General features: G+C 51.8%; 1 protein-coding gene across 14 annotated transcripts in view; it reads right to left on the bottom strand.

The window, feature by feature from the left end:
- Positions 1-23,368, bottom strand: part of CHST15 (carbohydrate sulfotransferase 15) — a 79,031-nt gene extending 55,663 nt beyond the window's left edge. The window contains exons 1-4 of one of the 14 annotated variants that reach the window (XM_023637628.2): positions 20,376-20,496; positions 19,909-19,974; positions 19,507-19,614; positions 13,839-13,957 (exon numbers count right to left, since the gene is read on the bottom strand). The gene's annotated coding sequence lies outside the window, so the exon portion shown is untranslated. Of the gene's footprint in view, positions 1-13,838; positions 13,959-17,643; positions 17,977-19,506; positions 19,615-19,908; positions 19,975-20,375; positions 20,497-21,386; positions 22,074-22,347; positions 22,877-23,090 lie in introns of those variants that run through there. The other 13 variants (XM_070255171.1, XM_070255004.1, XM_070254946.1 and 10 more) reach the window with 13 other exon arrangements.
- Positions 23,369-23,702: the final 334 nt, after the last annotated feature.

Here is a 23,702-nt window from a genome sequence, read left to right as displayed (position 1 = left end):
GAAAGACAGAGCTTCCCCTCATTGCACAAGGTACCCTCGAGGTCACGCGCAGAACCAGGTGTGTAATCAGCTGGAAACCCTGTTCCCAGGTGAGAGAAACAGTGCCGGGCAGTAGGGCCATCGTCTCTCATTTCCTCCAAGTCTCTGGCACTCTGGGTCCAATTCCAGCAAGAAAGGGAGACCCCTCAGAGCAGCAGTGTCCAACAGAAGAGGGTGTGAATCACATACCCAAGTTCACGTGTTCCAGATGAAGTTCATTTTATATATTCTATTCAACCTGATATAGCCAAGATATTATCATTTCAATACGTATCTAGGATCAAAGTTATTAACGAAATAGTTTGCATTGTTTTTTTCATACAGTCTTAAAACCCAGTGCGTATTTTAGACTTACAGTGCATCTCAATTTGGATGCTAAATTTTCATCACAAGTACCTGATCTGTATTTAGATTTCATAAAAGGTACAGTTGAACGAGGAGGGTTATATGCCAAGTTGCTCCAAACATTCTTAAAAGTTTTCCAACCACTGAACTATCTGTCCTAAATTAATTAAAATCAAATGCAATTTAAAACTTCTGTTTCTCAGTCATCCTGGTCCCATTTCAAGTGCTCCCTGGCCACGTGTGGCTCGGGTTACCCTACAGGCAGCACAGACACAGAGCATCTCCATCGTGGCAGAAGGGTCCACTGCACAGGGTTGCTTGGGGCCACGAGCTCCTTGCGGGCAAGATCTGTTTCTTATTTCCTTCATTCCTCTCCTTGCCCGGCCTCCCAACGAAAGGCCCTGGGAAGTCACTGTTGCCCCAAATTGATGTAAGACTCTGTCGGCACTAGATAAAACACAGCTTCCAAGCCCTGCTCCAGATCTGCTGGATCTTCTGGGGGCCCGGGAGGCAGGCTGGCAATCCTCCAGGTGACTTTTAAGTCTCAGGCTAATGGCCACAGCTTTTCCTTCCTTCCACCTCACCCTTATCCAGCCATCGCCACTGCTGTGAGTTAGGAATCTGACAGAGCCAGGGCAGAGCACAGGCCTTGAAACTCAGCCAGCACCGGCCCCAGGGGGCTCTGCACTCAGGGCTGGCGTCCTCTCCCCTGGGTTTCCTGTCTGTCACAGGGAGGCCAGCACACCTGCGCACAGAGTTCTTGTCAACACACAGGGACGCTCAGGAAATGCAGCTGCCTCTTCCCGCCACCTTGAGCCCCGTGACACAGAACGTCAGCCTCGGAGGAAGGAAAGCTCTTTCCCCACCTTGAACACAGGGTGGAAAGGATCGCTCGTCAGGCTGCACAGAGAAGGGAGTCTGCGGAACCGGATGGTCCTGAGACTGGAGTGATTTGCAAATAAAATCTTTCTAGACTGAGCCACAACAGTGGCACCCCACCTCCCTGCCCCCACCCACACCCCCAGGAGAGAGGAACCCAGGCAGCCCCTTTCATCTCACTGACCAGCCCCGAGGCTTTACTTCAATGCAAGCAGACACTCAAAGGGCTAGATTCTGGGCTCTTCCCAGAGACCAACAAATCCCCATCTCCAAGATCAGGCACAAGGACTGGTTTCCAGTGAAACATGAACAGTGGGGTGCAGAACCCCAGTAGGGACAGGGGCATCTTCCCAGTGCATCATAGGGACCTTCTCTCTGCTCGGTTCCCAGGTCATCCACTCAACAGGAACCTGCAGAAGGGTCAGCTGTTACTCTCCAGGGCCTTTCTTTTTTGGGCAGGGGGCAAAGAGGAGCCAGCCCCACGGTATGGTTTTTCCCAGCTCTTATTTCATCTTCCAGGAGACTCGTCTACTGCTGGTGGGAACTGTATTTGGTGCGATCGCTTGGAGAACTGGCAGCACCTGGTGAAGCAAGTGGAGCACGCTCATTCCCCTAGACCGGCCATTCTGCTACCAAGTTTGTGCCCGACAGAAATGCATCCCCAGGCTCGTCATGCACTAGGCTGCTCAGAGCACTAACTGTAAAGCCGAAACCCGAGAGCTGCACGGCGTCCCTCCACAGTCAAATGGCTGACTACAATGCAGCTATGAAAATGAATAAATGACAGCTACAAGCAACACAGGGAAGAACCATGCAAACACAGCACTGAGCACAAGAAACCAGACACAAAGAGAACGTGGTTCCACTTCTGTAAAGCACAAAGAACAGGCGAAACCAGCCGCGGCTGTGGAGGTCCGGATGTTGGTTCCCCTGCCTGGGGTTGGGGGCTCATCAATGAGCAGAACGGAACCGGGGGTTTCTGGGGTGCTGTTTGGATACTTGATCTGGGTGCTGGTTGCACGAGTGAGTTCTGTTTGTGCAAATCCAGTGAGCTGTACGTGTATGGTATGGGCTCTCTAATGTACGTTATACTCCAAGAAAAAACAAAGGTCCTAATAAAAGAAAGCTAGGACTGGCGGTGCTAAGTTTCTGCCCTGTAAGAAACCAGAGAGAAGCAGAGAGCACGCGGGCTATTTGATACGGCATGACTGTGCCAGTGCAATCCAGCCCTCTCGCCTGGACCATGAAGGCGACTGTTCTCCCATCAGATCCACGCCCGTCTCCTTTCAGAGGTGCCAAACCAAAGCCGCCTCTGTTCGTGCATTCTAGAATGGTTAACAGGGCTCGTAACCACTTAGAGCTTATTTTACCACCCAGCCCGCAGTCAGACGGCTAATGACCTCCAGTTGCCAGGTTCGATGGGTTTCTAGGGTCTTAAATGGCTCCTCCAGAGGTGGACCTGGCCACGAGGCTGCAAGCCCCGGCCACATCACGGGGCCTGTTCAGCTTGGCAGCCACCTAAAGGCCAGGCACACTGGGCGAGCAGCGGTCTGCGGCGGGGGCTTTAACAGGGCTGGGTCATGCATTCTTTTAGCCTCTTTCCCATAGAAGACTTTCTGGGGCAGAAGCTGCTGGGTCAACAGCAAGTCCAAGCGTTTCTGCTGCTGCCCCCCCACCCCATGACAGGTAACTTGCTACTGGATCCCAGGGTCTTCCCACTGCAGTCTGAAAGGGCCAGGACCCCCAGGGAGGGAAAGACACTGACGACCCACCCTGCAGCCCGACAAAGGCTCCTCAGTTTCTCAACTCTCCCAACAGAGAAAGAAAATAAATAGATCTCAGGAATCCTAAGTGTCCCCTGAGGAAGTCCAACTCCCATCCAGGTGGCGGGCAGGTGGCACTTAACAGTTTGGGCCACCTTGACCACCAGGGCGCAATGCTGGGGGCCAGGGTGGTGGGAGGGGGTGGCTGGGAAATCAATCCAGTCCCCGGCAACAAGGATTCCAGACATTCTGAACCCTCCCTGGGGTTGGGGCAGCCCCACCTTCATGCTCACCACGATCACCGCAGTCACTTCCCCAACATCTATCTGCAAGAGTGCCCCTCCAGGAGCTTTTCTAGGACCTTCCCTCCCTCCCCTCTGGGCCCAGAGCTTCCTTGGTGCCCTCCTCTTCCCCAAGCTTCCTCCATCACCACCTGGAACTCACCAACACCACTCTGCCCTGGGCCAGACTGGCTCACTGCATCAACAAGCACACTCACACACCATCGCCACCCCATGTCTCCCTTCATCACACTCATCACAATGGAAATCAAATGACCATTCGACAACGCATTTATACCCAGTCCACCCACTAGACTCTAAGCTCCACGAAGGCAGGGCCTCGGCATGTCTCAGCCACCACCGACTCCCCAGCAACCAGTGTTTATGTCCTTGTCTGTGTCCTCTGTGGGTCAGGGCTCACTGAGTGAGGACACCAGGGCATCTCAAATACCTGGTTATCCATAAATGTCATTTCTCTCCCTCCTTGACATCCCCTATAGCATAGAAAGAGTGGAGTACAGCCATGGGGCAAGTCCTAGAATCAAATCTCAGCCCAGCCACTTCGAGCTGGTTGACCCTGGGCAAGTTACTGAACCTCTCTGTGCTTGATCTGCCCCTCTATAAACAAGTATCAAGTCACGGACCTCTCAGGGCCAGAGGGGAGATTAGATGAGTTAAGTCCTGGACATGATAGCTCAAATGTGATGGTATTATTTTCTTATATCTTTATAGTTTTCTTCCATTTGAGGCCATTGTCCAAGAATACCAACTCACAGGCCATAATAGGACGCTAGGACCTGACTGACTCATCCATTTATAGATCCCACTAAGTGTGGCTGTGCTCGGCACAGGGCACAGTGGGTGGACAAGACAGCTAAGACCCCTGGCCCTTCGGAGCTGATGAGGTTTTGCAGAAGGCAAGATTGTCTTGGTGCATTCATCTTGTCTGTTTCTTTTTCTCCCTGTCTTTTTTTGTTTGTGCATTGACATTTTTCCCCCCACAGCTTTAAACCAGATATATTATTTAAGTTATCTCAGACTCCCACACCAGGGAATAAAAATATTGTGGGCTTTTTTCCTATTATTTTTCTTTCCAAAATAAAAACAATGACTGTGGGTGTCTTAACAGGGAAAGTAAATAAAACAAGCTTTTGCTTGCACAAGAAGGTGCTACACTCATTATTTACTGAATGAGTTAATGACTGGCTGAGCACGCCCTTCAAGGGGAGGATCTAATTCCAGACAACCAGGTACAACACAGACTTCCCTTCATGGTCTCGGCTCCACCGGGGCAGCTGTGGGCTCCAGGACTGCGGGATTCCTGACTTGCTCCCCCTCAGCAGCCAGGAGGCATAAAGAAGGTTTCTTTCTCTTCGAGCTCACAGCCCCATTCAGACCCATCAACTTGTGACAATGAAAGGAGAGCACAGCGTCCTGACTCCCTTTGAGCTCACATCTCCAATGACCTCTGTCCAAACTGAGGACAAAAGGAGGAAAGTCCAGTGGCAGTACACAGGAACCCCCCAGAGACATGGCTCTGAAGAGATCCGACTTGGGCTGCTTCCCTTATGTATTCTGAGCAGAGCAGCAATCCCCATACTCCCCCTCAATAAAAAGTAACTTCAATCCTCATTCAAGATCCCCAGGGCCAATTTAAAACCTGAAAAGGCCGGGCCCTCTTTCGCTGGAACCTCCCATCTCTTTGGCGGCCAGTCTCAGATGCTACTTTCTGCTTCTCTGCTGGCTTCTAAGAGAAAAAGGCACCCACTGAGCCCGTACAAGTCCCGCTGCCCACACTGGGAGAGAACAAAGACTTAACACAAAGGAGAACCGGCCCTTCCAAGCCCCGCAGCCACTTGCTCCAGAGGAGGGATGCTCCAGGCGCTGGAGTCGGCTTCCTCGCCAAGATGCACCATGCCACCCCTCTCACTTTGCACACAGGGTTTCTCCATGATTGGGAAATGACTAGCGTGACCTACAGTGGCCCTGAAATCCTGGACTCTCTCCAGGGGCCTTCCACTCAGCTGGGAGGGCAGAGCAGTGGACAGGCAGTGGACATCAGAGATGAAAAGCTGAGAGAGGATGGGCAGCCCCTCTCAGGACTGAGACACGGGGCCACAAACAGAAATACACGCCAACAATTGAGAGGTGCTGGATAATCACTCTATGTCAGCTGTGTTCATTTTGCAGTGAAAAATCACCGGGACTTTAGGTTTAGACACACACACACACACACAAAATCTAGAAGGGTTCTGTATTCAGGTTTTCTCCTCTTCTCTAAGCTGAGCTATCAGACAGTGGGTTTCATCAGAGAATTTTGGTCCTTGTGCCTGTCCATTCTGAAGGGCACAGATGTAGATTTTTCCAGGTTCTTGATGCTCGGAATCTGAGAAAGCTACAGAAAATCCCACCAACAGACCAGGACAGTCACTCCATGAGCCAGTTCAGTTCAGCAAGTCTCTCCTAAGCGTGCAGGGGATCAGGCACCCTGCCAGACCCCTCAGAGCACACTACGGGGTCGTAGCTGCAGCCTTGCCCTCTGGGTGCCCACAATCTGCTATTCACACAAGTTGCCATCGGTCAAGTTGGTCCAGGATGAACATCATATAAGATACCCAGGGCAGGCTCCAGGGGATGCGACCTGTGCACTTACACAGCTGCCCAGCACTCAGAAGGGCCTCGCACTTGCTTTAATGCTCTGCTGTCCCGTTTTAAAATTCTTAATAATTTTTTAATAAGCGGCTCACATTTTCATGTTGCAAATTATATAGCCAGTTCTGGAAATACCTAAAGATTTATATAAACAGGATTAAAAGGAGAGAAATCACATTCTGAGAGCTTCTCTTCTTCCCGGTATATGTCACAGCGGAAGAACACCTACTCAGAAAACAGCATTACATCTCGGGTTTAAGCTCATCACAGGTTTGAGGAGGGACCTTTCCAGGAGCATTTCAGAATCAGCATCTCCCACTCTAGACCAGGAGTGAAGGTATCAAAGGCAGCTTCCACGAGCCCATTTGTCAGAACTCTGATCCCCAAGAGTATCTTCTCTAAGGCAGTTCTGCCTGATGATTTAAAAATCATGGGGCCCTTTAATTTATCACACTAATGTGACTACCCATTCATCCACCGTCCAGGAGAGGAGGCCCCTTCAGTGGAATTTATGACCTGAAGCTCACACTCTCCCGGCCCCTTTAAATGGGAAAATCTTTGCCTGAGTTGAGCGATGGGCTCATTCCACAACGTGAAAAGAAAATTCAGCCCTTCCACAGTGCCCTGCTTGGTTTTTACAACCCGCCCCCAGGACGTCGCAGTTTAAACACCATTTACAAACAAGCTTAATTTTAACCTTCCTTTGCGGAGAATGCAAAATCAATTAAGGATCTGCTGATAACGCCCTTGCATCTTGTTCTGGTGGCATCTCACAATTAATGCTGCCCATGAGGCTGACGGCGAGCAGGTTTACACCGCCGTCTGGTTATTAGGAGCAGCGTTCCAACCAGAGCTGAGCGTTGGCAGTTCAGACACAGCCCGCTGAGTGGGGATTTTTATCTTAAAGAAATCAGTTTGCAGATGGTTTAATTAAAATACACCAGAGCATAATTCAATTGGAATTGAGGCTCCCATCAAACCAAATTAGGCAGCAGAAATTTTCCCAACCTTAAAAGCACCTTCAAGGGACAGGGTAGAAATTTCACTCGGCTCTTTGAGTGTTTCTATGTCTAGTGGTCTAATTATTTTCACCAGTAAAAGCAATGGCACTCAAAAATGGGAGGGATATGACAGACCTCCTCAGCCAAGCCCCTCGTGTTGAGGTGAGGAAAGAGGCTCAGAGAAGTCAAGTGAGCAGCCTCAGGACACAGAGCAGTGAGTGAGAACTGGGACCGGAAGTGTACAGGCCTGAACCAAGGAGGGGAGCCCTCCAAAGGCTGAAGTCAGCCTGCCTAGGTTCAAGTCCAACTCCACGACTCACAAGCTGCTAGAGTGGGCAGGGAGACCCTCTCTAGCCTCAGTTTTCACATCTGCAAAATAGGGATGTTAATCAGGTTGCTGAGAGTAAATGAAATAATGTAGATAAAAGCTAGTGCAAGTACTCAAATGTTGCTTACTATCATCAGAATTCAGATTTCCCAATTTCCTGTCCTCTGTTCTGTTACACCAAACTGTTCTCTGTGGCGTCTTATCTCCAGGGATCTCTCAGATCTGGGGAAGAAGGCTATCTGTGGGGACACCCCAGGGATGACACACCCACTAAGCACCACGTGGGCACATGGAAGATGAGAAATACATGAATCATGGGTCTTCCAGCATTCGCTGATGCGATGGAAACTAATTTTAATTGATGGCCAATTGGAAGCGATCCAAAAACAATCTAAAGACAAATCACAACTCTGAAGTTAATGAAATTCTAAAATAGTTCCAAAGTGCTGCGGATTCCTCGGTTTAATGAAATCAAGCAGAATAAGGTCTGTAGCTTAGTGAATGGTATGGTGCCAGTGTGGGTTCCCTGGTTTGGATAATGTTCTACGGTTTGGTACGAGGTTACCGTCTGGGGAAGCTGGTTAAAGAGTACACAGGAACTCTGTACTATTTTTGCAACTTCTTGTGAATCGAAAATTATTTCAAAATAAAATTACGAGGCAGCATCCAGGAGTGCTGAAAGACTGAGGGACTCTCGGCAAGTTTTCAACACGTCAGTGCAGTTACAGCCTCCAGGCAGGGTGGCCCCGCACGGACTTGGGAAGAGATGCGGAGAACATCTGGAGTGATTCGAAATCCAGCTATTCAGAAAAAAACATTGTTTCTCTTTTATTTCTCCATTTACTAAAACACAGAGAAATTTATACTTTGTCCATAGTTTAAAAACCAATCATAACCATCGTGAAAAGGAGATGGACATTGCTACCAAGACTGATAAACATTTATTAGGAAAACTTCGTAATGTTACACCATTAAGGATGCCCAAGGAGGAACAGAAAGAGACTTAAAGTTTATGAAAATAATTCATGGAAGTGAGCTATTGAGGCCCTACTATGTGTCAGGTTGGCCAGTTGGTCCCTGGGCATGGTTCCCATGAAAGAAAGGCTGTCATTACCATGTCATTAGCATGGACTGACTATATGCTGTACGGAGCGTCAGAGTGCAGACATGGTCCAGAGTATCCTGAAGGAGAGAGGAGGCAGAGGACCCAGGAAGTCAGAGCACCAACTAGGCCATTCCCATGGAGACCACAGGTACCTGTGTGATGGCAGGACCTGGGGTGGGGAGGCAACCTGGGGGTCCACTACATAGGCAGTAGGAAGGTGGTTGCAAAAAACGGACAGTGAACAGCAGGGCCCTCAAGGAGCTGAGGTTCTCACAGACGGTGAGGGAGAAACACCTGGGGGCAGCAATGGGGAGAGAGGAAGAATCTCTACCTGAGAGGGCTCAGGAGGAAGTCGGGTCCTGGGGAAGGGCTCTGACTCGGTCAAGACCAGGGCAGGAGAGCAAAGCTCAAGGAAGGGGCCAGAGCAGCACAGGAGTTTGCAATGCCCTAGTCCCTCTCCAAAAGGTCCCCTTTCCCTGAACTCAGCTCCCTGGAATTGTCACCAAGTTCAAGGTATCAGCCGTGTGCTCACCTTTGGGATTTCACAGCACTATTTCAGTCTTGTTTTTATGAGTGGGGTTTCAGCTACCCACTCCAAGATGTCTCCCCTCAAGCACGCGCTTATGTAAAAATAATTCCTGCTCACAAGCCAAACCCTAAGTGAGCGAACAAGGAGGATGGGGTTTTTGTTTCTCTCCAGCCCTGTTTTCTGAAACTGCAGTAGCTGTGGGCCAGCCTGCACTGGACAAGTGTTTTCACTCACAGACAAGACAAGGAGAAGGTGGAGCTGGAAATGATCATCTGGAGGATGTGGAACAGAAAAGAATGGACGTCAACCCAAGTGCGCTATGAGCCAGGTCCTCTGCCCAGCTCTCCCAAGCATGACTGGTCCCATCCCATCAACTGGTCCCCTCTCGGGACCTTGGCACTGGCTGTCCTCTCTGCCTGGGATGCTCTTCCTGAGCTTCAGGCAGCGGTGCCTCCCTGTCAGTCAAGGATCAGCTTTGATGTCACCTCCTTTGAAAAGCCTTCCTGGATCACCCAGCCAGTCACTCCTCATTGCATGGCTCTTAGTACTATCTGTTCTCTGATATTTGTGAACTTGTCCACTGTCTGTCTCTCCCCATGAGCATACACACCCTGAGTGCAGGGACTCTGTCCTAGATTCCCAGCTCCTAGGACAGTGTCAGCTCATGGCAGGTCCTCAAACACTGGAGGGTGACTCGTAAGGGAGGTGCAGAGCCTAAGTAAGAGGAGCTGGAGAAGTCGAAGGGTCAGGCTCTCATGGGTTCTTTATTAATGAAACTGATGGATCGGGGGCAAGTCAGTCTACCTGTGCAGGTTGCAGTCTCCCCAGCTCTGAAAGCGGAGCGGGGCAGGACAGGAAAATGAACCAGCCTCCCAGTAAGACCCTTGCTATAACTGCACTATGGGTCGAGGTTTTCAATTACCCAATGTACACTTGTCCACTCCTGTCCTTCTTCCCTTCACCCATTTGTCCACCTGCCCATCCATCTGTCCGTCCATCCATCCATCCATCCATCCAATCATTCTTTCCCGCGGGCCAGGCCCTGGGGATATAACCTTGAATAAGACACTCCCTTTCCTAAAGGGACAAATAACCTTCTAGTGGCAGAGTCAGAAAGGAGATAATTCCTGGACTGACCAGCTAAGTGCCAAAGGTAACTCCTGGGCCTCTGGCTGGGCTGCGGTGGAGATGAAGGTGGGGCCATTCATGCAGAGACAGAAAAGAGACCTAAATCCCCACAGATGCTGCAAAGTGATAGAAAATGTATGTTAGTTACATCCAGGGAAACTGGTCAAGAAACCCAGAGTCACTCGAAGTCCCAACACAAATCGAGGACAAAAGAGGCTCATTGCTGAGATCACTGTGAGATTGTCTGTCCCTCATCTTTGCCACAGAACAACTGGGAATTGCCCTCAGAAGAGGATTATAATCACCGCTAAGTTCCATCAGTGGTTCTTAGCTAAAGAGCTTAACACACTTGTGCCCACGCACGCGCGCACACGCCCAGAGCCCACCCCGAAGAACTGGATGTAGGACTGGAGTGTGCGCATTTCTTTCAAAGAGCTCCACGGGGGTTCCGGTGCAGCAGCCTGGATTCATAGTCAAGGAGTTTCTGGCAAAGTTGACTTCTTATTACAGTTGTAGAGGTACATTGTGATGTCGATGACAACAACATGAAATTGACCCACGAGGATCTCAACAGATGAGCTTTCCTAAGCATCGAGAACATCCCAAGTACAAAAGACTTCTATCAGAATTCAAATGATATCTTGAAACAAAGTGGTTAAGAAGCTAGTCTGGGGACACAGCTGAACACTCTGGGATGCACCCTCAGCCCATGCAGAACACTCCCCCAGGAGATCTCCCAGCCGGCCCACACGTTTCCTCCAATGCTTTAACCAAGCATCATTCTTTAAAAAACAACTTCATAATGTATCCTGGAGTCACAATCACAGCCCCTTGTTTATGGGCTCAGCCAGATCAGATAAAATTTCACTCTCTAAATTGGTTCCTAATTTAATTATTCCCCGGATAAGCGTTGGCCTCCCGTTGCCGCAGGGAGAAAGAGCTAGAAAGGCACTGGCGCCACAAGTTGCAATTCTTGTTTGGCAGCTGCTGGAGGATGAGACATTCTCCGGCCTGTGTCAGGTCAAAGGGGACAGAACAGTGGGCTCGGCCAAGGCGGTCGCCATCTGTCCACCCAACCAGCCTTTATTTACTGCCCCAAGCCAATCAAGAGGGTGGCCTGGGGTTTTACTAAGAGCTTAGAAAAAACGTTCAGGATAATTAGACTGACTCCAAAAACCCGGATTCAATCCTGACTCTGTGTGGCCTTTCTGGGCCTCAGTGTCCTCATCTACAAAATGGGGCTGGACTATGTTTCCCTGAAGGCCTTTCCAAGCTCTAAAATTCAGACAATTCAGAGGGGGATCATAACCCCATCTGAGAGTCAAGCTTTCTCCAGGGCCAAGAAAAGAGCATGTAAAAAAATAAATGAATCTTATTATTAAGAGCAAGTAAAATATAAAATTGAGGCTGGCCCAGTGGCATAGTGGTTAAGTTTGCACAATCCACTTCAGCGGTCCGGGGTTCGCAGGCTCGGATCTTGGGCACGGACCTATGCACTGCTCATTAGGCCATGCTGTGGTGGCATCCTATATACAAAATAGAGGAAGATTGGCACAGATATTAGCTCAGGGACAATCTTCCTCAAGCAAAAAGAGGAAGATTGGCAACAGATGATAGCTCAGGGCCAATCTTCCTCACACACACACAAAATCTTATAAAATATAATCCTAGAAATGGAACCATACGTCCACACAAAAACTTGTACACGAATGTTTATAGCAGCATTATTCCTAAGAGCCAAAAGATGGATACAATCTAAATGTCCATCATCAGACAAACGCATAAATGAAATGTGGTCCATCCATACAATACAATGTTATTCAGCCATAAAAAGCAACGAAGTACTCACACCTGCTACAACATGGATGAACCCTGAAAACATCACATTGAGTGAAAGAAGCCAGTGACACAAAACCACACATTATACGATTCCATTCATATGAAAGTCCAGAATAGAGCAACAAAGTAGACTCCTGGTTGCTTAGGGCTGGGGGAGGGGGCCCTGATAGGGGGCTGATAGCTAAAGGGTACAGGGTTTCCTTCTGATATGATGAAATGTTCTAAAATTGAATGTGGCGCTGGTTGCACATATCTGTGAATGTACCAAAAACTACTGAATCATATACTTTAAATGGGTGAATTGTATGGTGACGTGAATTATATCTCTATAGAGCTACTTTAAAAAAGAATACATTGAATGGGCAAAAAGAATGTCGCAGCATTTTTTAATAATTCAGATGAGAACTTTGTAAAATAAATAAATATATACACTCATACACGCATATCTCCCTAAACAGTTGTGCAGCTTCATAACTGGTCCAAAGGAACAAAGCTGATTTTCAAGTGGGCAAATCTCTTTCTTCCATAAACCAAAAAAACTGCCCACTCAAAAGTGGGCAGGCCTGCATTTTTCTATTGATTCGTTTCAGCTTTAACAGTCAAAAGCAAATTTATTTTTTACCACTCAAATGGCAACTGAGTGATCACCTACTTTTTAATAGATAAAAATAATCTATTTTCCTTTCATCCTCTCATTTATTCCTACTGACAAATTTTCTCAGTAAGTTCAGCATGTCCTAAAAGCAGCCACTTCCTCTGACTTTCAAAACAGTGCACTTGGATTACTGGCCTGATGTAGGGCTGGACGGGGTCTTTCTGGAACATATTATCTTTATTAAGAACTGTTACAGAGAATAAGGGAGGGTCACATCCTAGTGGGTCAGGCTAAAGATGACCACAGAAATAAATAAAAAATAAAGAAATAAATAAAAATAATTCCCTGAGCCAAATTGTGTACAATGCAAAGGATGCCTGGATTTTCAACTGTTGACCTCTGGGCATGTGATTTTTTTTTTTTTTGCCTAGAAGATATTTCTGATGAGGTCACATTTGCCAAGCTCTGATTCTTCTCTTTTGTACATCTTTCCATATCTAATTTCTCACAGAAACTGCTATAGAGTGCGTATAAATAGCTTTTCAAAGTTAGGACACAAATAGGCCGATCCTGCTCTCATTAATGGGAGCGTCCTTTCACCCTCTCATTTATTCCTACTGACAAATTTTCTCAGTAAGTTCAGCATGTCCTAAAAGCAGCCACTTCCTCTGACTTTCAAAACAGTGCACTTGGATTACTGGCCTGATGTAGGGCTGGATGGCATATTATCTTTATTAAGAACTGTTACAGAGAATAAGGGAGGGTCACATCCTAGTGGGTCAGGCTAAAGATGACCACAGAAAAGGCAATCGTGTTTCCCACAGTTCAAGAGCACCGAAGCACACAGGAAGATGGTCCTTCTTAAGGACTCATTTTTAAGCCCAGACAATGTTTCTTTCAGATAAGGAATGTTCACTGATGGGAAGCTCCATACTTAATGCTGGATGGTGCCTCAGGGGCAGCATGGGAGTTAGAACCTGGCTCTCCACACCTCTCCCCTCGGGCTGCCTTCACTTCCTCTTCCGGGTGGGACTCAGCATGCCCACCCCATGGAAGGAAAGGCATCCAAGCAGAGAGATGCTTGACACTCCCAGAGCCAGGATGCCACGTGCTCTGCAAGATGGAGACGGGGGAGGCGAGAAGGAAGGAATGATTCCTGCTACCTCCCGAGTCCCAGTCCCGAGGCAACAGTGTGCAGTGGGCAGAGGAGGAGTTGGCCCCACCCAAGGGAAGGGCCCTGGGCTGGCTGGGAAGCGGGGAAAACGGAGGCCCTGGTACCAGCCAAGCAGAGGCCAGAGCTGGGGGTCCCAGGTGCTGCCAGAACCCAACCTGTTCCCTCTCATTTGCCCTTCACCTGGTGATGACAGAGAGGATCGCCAGGTGGAGGACAAGTCTGGATTTGGGGCTGGCTGTTCAACCAGGTTGGCCATCTCCAATAGACCAGATGATCTCCACTCTGCATTTCTTGAGACCCTGGGAGAGAGGGTTTCCATCAGGAACTGCCAGAGAGTCTCGAGAACAAGCCCGCATCCCCACCAGACACACACACGCACAATGTCAGGAGCAGAGGCCCTGGCCCAGTCTGACACAGCCCCCAGTCTCTCACTCCAGAGAAGAGGGCAGAGACCAGACAAGAGGTGATATTCTGCCTCTGGCAACTGTCTGACAAACCTGCGCTGTTCTTCACAGGAAAATTAAAGAGCTAAACTGCCCCCAAGAATCTGATGGAGGAAGACATCCCACAGAGGCCCTCAGGGTTCAACCTTGAACCAGAAACGAGAACTTACTGCTCCCGCCACCAGACCACGGAAAGGACAGGGATCCCCCATTCTTCTCAACATCTTCCTAGAGCAACAGCAATTCTGAAATCAAGCGTCTGGTTACATGACCCAGAGATGAGCCAGCTGCGGCCAACCCCCAACCTGGATGTCCAGGAAACTGAGGACAGAGGAGCCAGACGATCCCCAGGGACCTTGGCCAAAACTGTTCCCTCCCAGCATGGCTGCAACTTAACAGCTGCCACGATCAGAAGTGTATGTTAGGAAACCAAACCGCTTGGCCGGGATTCCCCAGGGCTACCCCGCTTTCTTGTAATCCTGAGATCCCTGAGGTGCACAAAGCACATACCTTTCTGTGTGTGTACATTTGGAAGACTCCTTGTATAAACAGGTCCACAAATCAGAGGAAGCAATCCTCTGTAGACCAATAGTCTGATTTTTGGTTTGGAAATTATGGTCCCTATAAATACACGCCAGGACATACTTTATATTTTTAATGCAAATATTTACATTCCAAACAAAGCAGCACGGAACTTAAAGACAAGCTATTTATACCAGCTATAAGAAGCACTCGCGCCCCCACAGTTCTTGCCAGCGTAGACGGCTGCCGCTTATATTCCTGAAACACTAACCAAATGTCCGTAACATTTTTCCCTGAGACTCTCAAGACGCAAAAAACTGTGGTTACTACCTTTAAATAGCCCAGAGACCTAAGACTGGGAAATCCAAGGTTACCGCATTAGGCTCTTGACTCCTTCAGAAATTTGGTGACCATCTTTAACTCTCCTGTACTGTGCTACCAAATTGGGGATGCTTTTCTGTCCTCCGGGTGCATACCCAGAGCCCCACTTGAAATCTCTAGCAGTCCCTTCTCTAGGAGAAACAGGTTTTTGAAAGAATAATGTTTAATCAGTGCATTCATTTAACAAATGGCAGTCTCTCGCAACCATGTGTGGGTCCAGCTGTGAGTGGATCCAGCTATGAATGGGCCCCCAGACGCCCTCCCCATCCAGGCCAGGACGAGCAGACCACACCCAGGAACCTGGAATGTGGTATAAAATGGGATGGGTTCCAGGTCGACTGCAGACCTGCAGAAGAGAAGGCAACACTTGGATGGGGGCAGGTGACACGGAGAGATGCTAAGAGTTCCTGGCAAAGGCTTCCTGAAGGTGGTGAGGGGAAGGGGGGACAAGGGGCTGACAAAGGTTCAGGCCGTATTGGGGAACCAAAAGGAGGCAGAGAAGGTTCTCCCAGCTCAGGCCATTAGTCACCCAGTACCTCCGCTCCTTGTGAATTGCAATTCCGTTACAGTTAGAAGGCAGCCTGAGGTCCCCCGATAATCATTATCTCAGTCTGGCTAATCACCCCCATGCTCTGCAGAGAATACCACAGAGCTGGAAGGCCTCACCGCCTAACCTCAACGCCCTGCTGTCCCTATCAGCTGCATACCTGATAGGTGCCACTTGTCAACCCCCCACTGCGGGCCAGGCCCTGGACTCAATGCTTAGTATTCGCTGTCAGTGGTGTACCCTTCTAGCCCACTCCTGATGTTTCCTTCCACACGGAGGGAGCTCCACCTGTGTAACTCTGCTGGCATCTACACCACCCAGGAGTGTAGGAGGACCTGGACATGTGCAGCCCAGTCCAGCCTTTTCCCTACAGCGTAGGCATTTCACCCTGCTGGCTGCCGAGGGAGGGAGGGGCTGCGCCCAGGAGAGGCTGCGGCTTTCCCATTCTGCCTGTGACTTGGGGGGAGGTCAGTCAGTCTAACTGCCCAGTTCTCAATTCAGGATTACAGTGCCCACGGGTCAGCCACGTTTGCTAACATCAGCTTCAGTTGGGAACAAATGTCACATTTTTATCTCCACCCATCTTCCTCCTCCTGTCTCTCTCCATAGGTTCAGAACTTGGCCAGGAAAGAGGAGTTCAGTGTGGGGAGCTCCTGTGAACCCTAAATTTTCTATTTCTAATATGCAAACCACACTACAAGGAAGAGATTATTAACCCATTTTACAGATGAGGAAACCAAGGCACAGGGAAATTAAGCCACTTGCCCAAGGTCATGGTAACGGAACAAGAAACACAGGAGGCACTCAAAGTCTGGTCAGCGTGGTACCCAGGCTCAGTCCACCACCTACGCTGCCCCTCCCAGGGTCTACAGGACTCAACACCCAGGTGACAAGAACATCGGCATGGCTGGCACCAAACACTTGACTGGAAGTATGAAGTGCTGGCTGAACTTACTTCCATCAGCATGAGTGAGTTAGCAGGTGTCACGAAAGGCAAGCAGAGCCGCCCAGACCCCTTTCAACAAGCCACGAGACAATAATGCACCTTCGCAGACCTCTCAGATTCTGAAATGCAGCTTCCAACCTCAGCAAAGGTGCCACGGGCCCAGGCCCTTGGGCACAGCAAGAGCAGGACAGAACTTCCCCTGAGATCCAGGGGCTGCCCTGGGAGGTTATGAGCTCTAGAGCTTAAGAAGACCACAGAGCTGGTATTTACTGGGTACTCACTTCTCATGGCCTTTCCTCCCGCGTAGAGGCCATAACACTATCTTTTTGACCACAGGGAGCAAAATGGACCAGCAGGCGCATATTCCATTTCAAGAGAAAATGTGAAACCACCAGGTTCCAGCGTATTGTAGAGAAAAATAATTGTGCCTGGCCTGTATCTAATTATTTGCCCATGTTGGGGTATTTTCCAGGCACCTGAGTGACTAGGCTCCCTGTTTCAATATTTTCATCACAAACACAATTCTGGAAAGTGTCCAGGTTTCCATTATAATGACACTCTCTGCTTTTGAGGATTTGCCAGCCTCGCTTTCTTCAGAGACCCAAAAGGCCTGGACCAGGATGAGTTCTAGAAATCAAAATAGGTGTCAGGGAGAGCCTGCCCCAGCAAGGAGACCCCCGTACACCTACTCAGAACTCTTTGAAGCTTAGAGTGGGGCTCAAAATGTAACATTCAAAAGCAAGTGACCCCAACACGTTTCCAGCGAGAGCTGCCTGGTCTATCTCTGCTTAATCACGTCAAGCAGGAGCACAGCCAAACTGACCCACAGCCTGTCCACAACGTCAGCTGAGAGGGTCTCGGAGGGCGGCCTCTCTTTGCACAGATGAACACACAGACCAGAGAGGGGAAGCAACCAGCCTAAGGACACCTGACAAGAATCAAAGGTGTCTCAGGGCTCCTGGCCTTCTGGGCATCTGAAAGCCCTCTGAGGAACAATATGCTAGAAGTCACGCCCCCCGAGAAATATACACATCTACACAAAAAATTGTCCATGCAATTTCTGGGAGCTCAGAGATATCTCCTGGCCCTGGTTATGAGCTCTAGAGCTAAAGAAGACCACAGAGCTGGGGTTTACTGGGTACTCACTATACACCAGGCACGGCTCCAAGCACCTGGCAGGTATCAGCTCCTGAACAGGACAGCAGCTCTCAGGCCAGGAGTGAAGTCGGCCCAGACTGCTCCAGTCTCAGAACCGCTAACCGGGGCTCCTGCCGAGAGCGCGCTCAGCAGCATTATGTAACTCTGACTCCTGCAAGTTCTGCCTCGCCCACTAATCTGAGTGCTGCCCCGGGCTCCGAGCGCCATCTCCCTGCCCCCACGCACCTGGCCCGGGCCTGCACCTGGGGGAACACATAAAGAGTGCGCATAGCTGCTGCTCACGAAAGAGATGCTGCTCAAGTTTCCTGCACAACCCTTTCGAAATCAGAAGACTGAGAACCTGCTTTCTATGGCCACCTCCCCCCAATTTACCACTTGCTGATTCACGCCCGCCTTCCCCTTCCGGAGCCAAGATTGTCATTCTCCACCCCACCCCCCATTTCCCTCCTGCCTCCTCTGTCATCCTTGATCCCTGCTCCCGTACATCCAACCAGACGGCTAAGTTTGGTCTGTGTGAACTCAGTCAGCCTCCCTGCCCTCTAACTGAGACTAAGGGGGACACCTGTCTGACCTGCTGGCACCGGGCTGGTTGGAAACCAGTAGGGACCCAGCAAATGATGGCTGTGATAGCCAAATGTCTTCCTCCCCAACCCTAGGACTTAAAAAAAGCCCAATACTGGCCCAAATCAACACAAAACCTTTCGTTTTCTTCCCGGCTATCTAGACCGGATACACTAACCAGATAACTGCCACCTTTATGCTCCATCTCATGCTGTGAAAACACAAGTCTACACATAAGTCCTCTTGTCCCCATGCTTTATTTGAAAAGAGGAGTGTCTCAGGAAGGAAGGCAGACCCAGCACTTGAGAACAATGAAGAGATACACTGCGCAAGTCAAAACGCTTGTCTCCCCAAACCTGTCGGCTAAGGGAGCACACGTCTCTTTATTCACCGGACAGGGACAAAGTCAGCTGCTGAACTCAGTTAACGCCTTCCTGAGCATCCCAAGGCACAGACCGGAGGGGAGGGGAGACAGCACTCTTCTCACCAGGACTGAAAGTGTCACTTCTCAACACACATGCCTAGAGATGCCACTGAGTGACTGCTCACATAAATGACACCCCCGTGCCAGCTACTACTTTTAAAAGCAGTTTCTGCTTTTAGAATTTAAGGAAACTCCTCTCTCCTATAAATGGGTGCCAAATGGCATCTCTGCAATCCTGCGCCTGCTGAGGCATGGGGAAGGGGACGGGGTCTGGACACAGGGAAGGAAAAGCGAGAGCTGTTAACCACAGCGTGTCTATTCATCTGGGAGTTTCCAAGAGGCTCCAGCCCAATACGGTGGGATGAAAGAGCAGGCCCAGGAGCTGGAGATGGGAAACCTGGGCTGAACTTCCACTTACTGGCTGTGTGACCTTGAGCAAGTCACCCCACTACCCTAAGCCTCAATTTCCACATCTGTAAAAGGAGACTCCTTTCTCACAGTCACCTGCCTCCAGCATTTTTCCTTGCCTTATCACTTATTGTATTTCCTGGCTCTTTTTTTTTTTTTAAAGGTATGTTTGTTTTGTTTTTTTTTTGGTGAGGAAGCTTGGCCCTGAGCTAACATCTGTTGCCAATCTTCCTCTTTTTTTTTCCCTCCCCAAAGCCCCAGTACATAGTTGTATATCCTAGTTGTAAGTCCTTCTAGTTCTTCTACATGGGATGCTGCCACAACATGGCTTGATGAGCAGTGCATAGGTCTGCACCCAGGATCAGAACCGGCAAACCCCAGGCTGTCAAAGCAGAGCACGCAAAATTAACCACTTAGCCACAGGGCCAGCCCCCTCCCCAGCTCTTGATGCAGCTTACATTCATCTGTCCGTTCGGTACAGGCGTTTTTTATCTGTCCTCTCCCACGACGGCTGGGACTATGTCTGTCTTATCACTGCATCATCCTCAGACGTTCAACTGTGTAATCTATTTGGTAAATGAAATTATATGAAAAGCTCTATTCAGAGTGTCACTTTCCACATCCTGGGAATTTATCAAATAGCTATTGAATGAATGCATAACACACGAGCATGTGAAGGAGCCTGGCACATGGCCACAGACACAATGGGCACCCATCAATTCTTCGACCCTCAGCCCTGGGGGAAGCAGGTGGTTCCCCACATCCTATCATGTGTCACATCTCTGAAAGTGGGACACCCTTCCTGGTATACAAACACAGGGCCAGATGCCCAGCTTCACAGCTCCTAGCAGCACACTCACCTCTAACCCTCTACTCTCCTTCTAGAATTTGAGTCCATGCTTAAACATCCAGGCTTGAGAATTCTCCTGAAAATTAATAAGACCTGTCAAGTCTGTTTTTTCCCCAACTGGCTGCAGCTGAGTCAAAGCTGCCCCCTTCAGGTAGGGCATGCGCTCACCTGTTCAGGGCAGCCCCAGTCTCCCTCCCCTCCCCATCCCCCTGAGCCAGGAAGTGCAACTTTCAGCCAGGCCTTGGACAACCACAATCTAATCATGGCCCGGCACTGATCTAAAGCTTCTGCTAGTGCATGTTCAAAGGGCCTGGGGCTCCTGTGCCCCAGCTGGTTAACCTGGAGTTACTTTTCTGCTCTCCTCCTGACATCAAATAAGCAGAGTCCACTTCCCAACCTGTCCTGCAAACATTGCCTCTTCCAGATGTAGGGATTAATCTTCTCTCTTTCAGGCATGTGGAAAACCAAATGCCTCACCTCTCCTGGCCAGGAGCAGCAGCAACAGAGGATGAGAAAGGTGGGGAAACAGCAGCCCTCACAGCAGCCAGCGACCGTGCTGGGATCCCGGGCCACACACTGGTTCAGGCATCACAAGCTCTAACCATTAAAGAAAACCAAAGCCCAGGTGTGATACCCTGTGGGCAGACCCACCTCACCGCCCCCACACAATATCTTGGACGAAGAAACCCTGCTTGCTTCAGCCACAAGCCAGCTCGCTGCAGACATGCAATGTGGGAAGAGAAAAGACACAAAGACATGTTCAATTTCCTTCAGGGGGCCCCTGAGAGGGTTCTCCTGGGGAGCTAGACCTGGGAGGGAAGGCTAGGCGGGCAGCTCCACTGCTGGCTCAACTATGCACTGAGAGAGAGACCATGGCAAGCCGCCCCACCTCGCTGGCTCAGTTTCCCCATCCAGGAGGAGGCAAGAAGAACATTTTCCTGCCAATCTTTCAAGAGTATTGGAGAGACAAACTTATTTGATAAAAACCACCTAATTAAAAGGCATTTTTATTCCCATGCTATTTTAAACAAAATCATACAGGATCTGTATGTATTTATGTACCAATGAAGACATCTTGATTCAACATACAGTTCGTGAAATTACTAAGTGCCATGCTCTGGAAGGGAGGATTCCTGATCTTGCAACGCTGGCGAGGAGGAGGGTTGTGGGGGGAGTTAGGGATGGAGAATGGTGTGAGAGGGTCCTAGAGGAACTCTGGACAAATCTGCAGCCCTCAGTTTCCTCCTGGGCCCCTGGGGGGGGGGGGGCAGATGCCCTCAGGCTGCCTTTCTGCTCCAAGACTAGTGGCTGCCCTCATAGGAACCACAGCTGATGAAGCGCGGCTGGGCCACTGAGAGCGAACCCAGAACCAGAGCGTGCCCCTCCTCTCGCTCACCGAGCGAGCGGCGCGCCACCTCCCTTCGTTGGGCGTCCCGGGGCTTCCCGGAGATACAACTTCATCCCGAAAATTCCGTGCCATTAACTCACCCAAAGTGAATACGGCGAAGGGCCCCGGGGGAAGGAAAAATGGAGGCCCGAGGAGCGGGACTCAGCCCGAGCCTTGCCGCCTCCTTCTCGAAACTCCCTACGCCAGGCGCCGACGTCCAGCCGCCAGCAGCCAGCAGCCGAGCCCCAGTCTTCAGTGTCTACACCGGCCACTCCAGCCTCGCGGGCACACCCGGGGCGCAGGGCGGGTGGGCAACGTGGGCACCAGGACCGGACGGGGCGGTCAAGCAGCCGCGCCCAGGACCCAGGCGGCTCCGAATCCTAAACACACGCGCGCACGCCGGCAAATCCGTTCGGCAGAGGAGTCGGAAGGCGCTTCCACAGCTCTTCATTCATTCCTCCAAAGGCGAGGTTCCCTTTGCCCGGGAGCCTCCATCCCGCGATCCCAGGGGGCTGCAAGGGGGCCAAGTGCGCCACGACCCGCCCCCAATCCGCCCACAGGCACCACGTCGTCTCCACCCGCACACACAACCCAACAGCCTCGCGCTCCGTCAGGATCCCCAGCGTCGCCCCCGCGCAGGGGCTGCCACTCCGGCTCCTCACAGCTTCGCCGCCCCGCGGCCCCCGCTCCCCGCCGCGGCGCCCTGCCGCGCTCGGCTCGCCGCGCCCGGGCAGGCCGGGGACGCCGCTGCCGGAAAGCGCCGGCAACTCTCGAGTCGAGCCGCCTCCGGAGCCGCGGCCGGGCGTCGGGAGGGGGCAGGGGGCGGAAGGCGGGGAGGATGGAGGAGGGAGCGGAGAGCAAAAGTTGAGGTCGCTCCGGGCCGGGCCGCGCCCCCGTTTCCTCCCAGGCCCGCCCCCGCGGTCCCCCATCCCGGAATCCGGTCCCACAGGCGTTGGCGCCTGGGATCCCCCTCCCCACACCTCCTCCGCCCAGAGCGGCCGCGGGACTGCAGCCGGGGTTTGGGAGCCAGAGTCGAGGAGAGAGTAGCAGATGCCCACCTACCTGCCCCGGGCCGCGTCTGGAAACTTCCCCTAAGTGCGCGGGGGACCAGAGCGCATAGCAGGGGAATTCCCGCCCTCCCCGTCAGCGCGCGCTCACACCGTGAAAGCACTGGTCTGTCGGTCGGTCCGTCCGTCCTCCGCCTGAAGCTTCCAGAGCGGGGCGGCGCGAGGCTCCGGGATTCCGACTCCTGGGGCCGTTCTTATGGACAGCCGGCCCGCACGTGCCCCGCGGTGTGCGCCCCCCGCCGGCCTCCGGCTGTCCGCAGCGCCACCACCCCATCGTCCGGTCCCCTGTCCCCCAGCTCCGGCGGCAGTCTCTCGAGGCAGGGAGGGGGCGTGCGAGCCCCGGCGCCGCCGCCTGGCAGCCCTTCCCGCGGGATCCCCGGCGCGCAGGGAGCCCGGAGCGCGGCCAGGACCGGCGGCGAGGAGACGCTCCCCCGCTGGGGGCCGCGGCAGCCTCGGGGAGACTGGGCCGAGGGGCGCAGGGCCCAAACCTGCCTCGGCTCGGCGCGCTCGCAAGTTCATTGTCTGCCTGGGCCGCCGCCGCCGCCGCCACCGCGCCGGGAACGCCGCGGGGAGTGAGGCTGCGCGCAGCCTCCGCCGGCCCGGACTCCCTACGCCCAGCCCCGGCCGCCGCCGGCGCTGCTCGGCCAGAACGCGCGGAGGGACGCCGGGGCCCGGAGCCAGACCCCCACCCGCCGCTCCTCGCCGCCCCTACTCCCTCGCCTGGCACCCAACTTGTACCTGAGAAGCTCGAGTCCAGCCCGGGAGCCTCTGCGGCTCCGGCTCCGCGGGAGCGCGCCCAGCTCCGCGCCTGGAGCCCTGCATCCAGGGCGCGTCAACCTGACTCCTCGAGCACAGGGAGGAAAAGTTTGGGAGTGACGTGCCGATGGCGAATGAAACATCCGAACAGAACCCTCCCCCCGCCCCATGTCGCGCTGACACACATCAGCTCGAGTCTGGAATGTGAGATCAAGACGTGTGCGCCGAGCGGTGGGTTTGGACCCCGCCCCCTCCCCTGCCAAGTAAACAAGGTTTGTGTGATGCGGTGATTCGGAATAGAAAGCAAACCGAAACCCCAAAGTCTGCCAGAGACATTTTTAAGGAACTTGGCGGTCTGGAGCCAGCCCATACATTGATATTCAAGGCCACGGCGCTGGTGCGTTCTGCGCCCTCTGTAGTGCTTTTGCATCCCGCGAAGGCTCTCCCGGGCTCTTCGGCCAGCCTGTTTGCTTCGACCGGGAGGGCAGGCTTGGCGGGACCCGGAGCCCTGCCGCAGTGACCCGGAGGCGGCTGCTCAGGAAATCTCCAGGCTGCCCGAGGTCAGGGAAGCCGTACCAGTGGTCGACTCCCCGG

This window comes from Equus caballus, chromosome 1 (assembly GCF_041296265.1).
Source record: "Equus caballus isolate H_3958 breed thoroughbred chromosome 1, TB-T2T, whole genome shotgun sequence".
NCBI lineage: Eukaryota > Metazoa > Chordata > Mammalia > Perissodactyla > Equidae > Equus > Equus caballus.
The sequence above is the reverse complement of the archived record's forward strand: the minus strand, read 5'-3'. Positions and strand labels throughout refer to the sequence as shown.